Raw genomic sequence first — 4,457 nt, 5'->3', positions numbered from 1 at the left:
ATGAGTCAAGGACCTTGGAATCAGACCAGAGATCCTGCACCTAATAGAAGAAAAAGTAGGCCCGATTCTTCATTATGTTGACTTAGGACCAAACTTCCTTAACATGACCCCCAAAGCACAAGAAATAAAAGCAGGAATCAATAATTGGGATAGATTCAAACTAAAAAGATTTTTTCTCAGCAAAGGAAACAATCAACAATGCAAAGAGAGAGCCTACAGAGAGGGAGAAAATCTTTGCCACACATACTTCTGATAGAGCACTAATCCCCAGAATCTATAAAGAACTCAAAAAACTTTACACCAAGAATACAAATAACCCAATCAACAAATGGGCTAAGGAAATGAACAGATACTTCACAGATGAAGATCTACAAGCAATCAACAGATATATGAAAAAATGTTCGATATCTCTATTAATAAGAGAAATGCAGCTCTAGCTGCCATCTTGTATCCCCGCACATGTGCATCAATCTCAGCTGATCTGTCAGAGACACCCCTAAGCAACAACCCTAGTCCCCCACACAGCCCCATTTCCGCTCTAACAAGATGAAAGAAACTATCATGAACCAGGAAAAACTCACCAAACTGCAGACACAAGTGTACATTGGTGGGAAAGGAACTGCTCACTGAAAGGCAGCATTCATAGAACAGCTACAGCAGATGATAAAAAATTTCAGTTCTCCTTAAAGAAGTTAGGGGTAAACAATATCTCATTGAAGAGGTGAATATGTTTACAAATCAAGGAATAGTGATTCACTTTAACAACTCTAAAGTTCAGGAATCTCTGGCAGGAAACACTTTCACCATTACAGGCCATGCTGAGACAAAGCAACTGACAGAAATGCTACCCAGTGCCTCAAACCAGCTTGGTGCAGACAGTCTGACTAGTTTAAGGAGACTGGCTGAAGCTCTGCCCAAACAATTTGTGGATGGAAAAGCACCACTTGCTACTGGAGAGGTTGATGATGATGATTCTCAGATCTTGTGGAGAATTTTGATGAGGCTTCTAAGAAAGAGGCAAACTGAACTGATCAACTTCTGAAGAAGATAAACTTGAAGAAGTTACTGGGAGCTGTTATTTTATATTATGACTGCTTTTTGAGATTGTTTTGTTTATGGATCTGATAAAATCTAGATCTCTAATAGTTTTAAGCCCAAGTCCCTTGGACACTGTAGTTCTTTTTGGTTTTTGCTAAGACACGATTTATTCTTTGCAGCTAATTAAGTTGAAGAAGCATGGGAATAAAGTTTGAAACAAAGGTTAATAAAGTTATTTGCCTAGTAAGAAAGAGAGAGAGAAATGCAAATCAAAACTACCCTAAAATTTCATCCAACCCAATTAGAATGGCGATTATCAAGAATACAAGCAACAATAGGTGTTGACAAGGATGTGGGGGAAAAGGTACACTCATACATTGCTGGCAGGGTTGCAAGTTGTTGCAGCCACTCTGGAAAGCAGTATGGAGATTCCTTAGAAATCTTGGAATGGAACCACCATTTGACCCAGTTATCCCACTCCTCGGTTTATACCCAAAGGACTTAAAATTAGCATACTACAGTAATGCAGCCACATCAATGTTTATATCAGCTCAATTCACAATAGCTAGATTATGGAACCAACCTAGATACCCTCCAACAGATGAATGGATAAAGAAACTATGGTATATATACACAATAGAATAATATTCAGCCATAAAGAAGAATAAAATTATGGCATTTGCATGTAAATGGATGGAGTTGGAGAATATCATGCTAAGTGAAATAAGCCAATCCCCAAAAACCAAAGGCCAAATGATTTCTCTGATAAGTGGATAATGATGCATAGTTGAGGGGAGGGGATCAGGCAAGAATGGAGGAAGAATGGATTGTGCAGAGGAAAATGAGGGCTTGGGAGGGGATGGGGGAAGGAAAGATAATAGAATGAGACAAACATCATTACCCTAATTACATGTATGATTACACAAATCGGGTGACTTTACTTCATGTGCAACCAAAGAAATGAAAGTAGTACCCCATTTGTGTACAATGAATCAAAAAATTTAAAAAAAAAATTTTAAAAAGATGGAATTGGGGAACTCAGACCAAGATACCATGCAGTATTGATTGAAACAGCAAGGTCCCAAGTGATAGACTCCTTACTCAAGTGGAATCCAGAGAATAAACATCATACTCTCAAACAGCTTGGCTGCTCCTGTGCTTCCAGCAATTGAGCAAATTTAACATCTGCTATTTCTCAGGTACTTACTGGGATTCCATTCTCAAGCAAGTTAGAGTCTAATGTTAAGCAATAAGATAAAATAGATAAAAAAGATAAATATCCAATTACAGCTAGAAGGAAAACTATAGAGTACAATAAGAAGCAACATAAAAGAAGAAACATACTTTAAATGTGGATGGTCAGAAAAGATGTCTCTGAGATAATGTTTAAATTGACATCTGGAAAGACGTCAAAAGAAAGAACTGGCAGGGAGGGATTCCAATGGAGGAAATTTGAAGGAGCTGAAAAGATGACAATGTGACAGAAGCTTAGTGAATCAGAAGGAGGGAGGCAAGAAATGGAATGATGATTGAAAAGACGGTCAGAGGTCAGATCACATGAGCCCTAAATTACCAACATATGAAGATTGAGTGTTACAAAGTAACTGCTAAGAAAGGTGAAGAGCTTTAAGCAAGAAGGTAGGATGATCCGATTTGGACATTAAAAGATGACCCTGGTTGCATTGTGAAGGATAAATTGGAGGGAGGCAAGATGAAAGTGTGCTGTCAATTTGGAGGCTGTTAGACTTCAGATGAGACTGACAGTGGTTTAGATGTCCATGGTAACAATGAAGACAGAACACAAACAGACTTAATAGTTTGCTTACCATAATCTTAACAGAACATGAATTCATCTGATCCAACTATCTACATACATCTAGGTATACCTAACAGTTCTTAAAATATGGTCCCCAGACAAGCAGTGTCAGCATCATCAGGGACTTCTCAGAAATGCAAACTTCAGGCTCTACTCCAGACCTGCTGAGCCAGAAACTCTGTGACTGGAGCCCAAACATCTAGGTTTTAACAAGCCCTCCAAGTGATTTTCATGCTCACTAAGGTCTAAGAGCCACAGACCTAGAGGAACTAAATAACTTTAGACTTTCCAAACACAGCAAAATATATGGAGAGAATTACCGGGTCAATCCTACAGAATTAAAATACAGTTTACAAATAGTCAATAAACCTGGATTAGTATGAAACTGAGACCATCAGAGTAGCAATGAAATTCTAATTTCCATATAGTTGGAATTTGTATGAAAACGCAGACATGATGTTTAAGAGAATCCTCTTCTGCTCCTTCCAGGACATGTTTTGTCCTTACGTTTCTCCAATTATGCTCGTACACTTGTATTCTCCATCATGTTTTGTATAGGGTAGCGCATCCCTCTATCCAATCTACCTTTAATGTCTGTTTGTAAATTTGTTCAAATATGCAGGCTTTATTATTTGAATTCTCTGAAGATTTATTCTTCTAATATACACGGAGGTTTCTTAGCTGTTTGCTTCATTAATCATGGGAACAACATTTTTGGTTTACTTTGGTGCTTTCCTTTATCCTGGAAAGAAAGGGAAGTTTGACTTTCTTATTGTCGGAAAAGTGTCACTACTTGATGAATATAAATTAAAAATGGCCATTTCCTGCCTGGGGTACCATGGCACTTCCTTTGCCATGCCATTAAATACTCCCTTCGATGTACTAGTTAAGAACCTCACTATTATACTGTTTCACATTGGGTGTGCTAATTGTAGTAATTAGCTTAGTTACTAGTAATTGTATATTTATTGCATAACCCAAAAAGTAATAACTTGAGTTTAAAGTTTAGAGTTTGGGTTTAAAAAAGGAAAAGATGTGGTCCTGTCTGGAAGCCCAGAGTCCAGGTGAAATGATTGATATTCCAGAGTGTGGAGACCCCTGGGGAACAGAAAGCACCCACATTCTCCAGTAAGAACCTCAGTCTCAAATGATGTCTGGAACACTAGTGAGTCCTGAAAAATTAATTGTTCATTCAGTCTTAAAAATGAATGAAATTCTGATACATGCCACAACATAAATGAACCTTAGAAACATTATGCTAAGTGAATTAAGACAGTCAGAAAAGAATAAATCTATTGATTCCACTTATGTGAGGTATGTAGAGTTGGCAAATTTATAGAGACGGGAAGTAGAATAGAGGTTACCACAAATTAGGAGGAAAGGAGAACAGGGAGTTATTATTTAATGAGTAGTAAGTTCCATTTGGAAAGACAAAAAAATTCTAGAACTGAATAATGGTGGTGGTTGCCCAACATTGAGTATGATTAGCACCACTCTACACTCAAAATCGTAAAAGTAGTAAATTTTATGTTATGTATGTTTTACAACAACAACAACAAAAAAAAAAAAAACTTAAAAATAATTGTTCAAAGACAGTACTGAG

General features: G+C 37.3%; 1 pseudogene across 1 annotated transcript; it reads left to right on the top strand.

Moving 5' to 3' along the window:
- The first annotated feature begins 546 nt into the window (after window positions 1–546).
- LOC306661485 (transcription factor BTF3-like) lies at window positions 547–1,084 on the top strand (annotated as a pseudogene). Its single transcript has one exon. The product of its transcript is annotated as a transcription factor BTF3-like (transcript).
- Window positions 1,085–4,457: the final 3,373 nt, after the last annotated feature.

This window comes from Sciurus vulgaris, assembly GCF_902686455.1.
Source record: "Sciurus vulgaris genome assembly, chromosome: 5".
Lineage (NCBI taxonomy): Eukaryota > Metazoa > Chordata > Mammalia > Rodentia > Sciuridae > Sciurus > Sciurus vulgaris.
The sequence above is the reverse complement of the archived record's forward strand: the minus strand, read 5'-3'. Positions and strand labels throughout refer to the sequence as shown.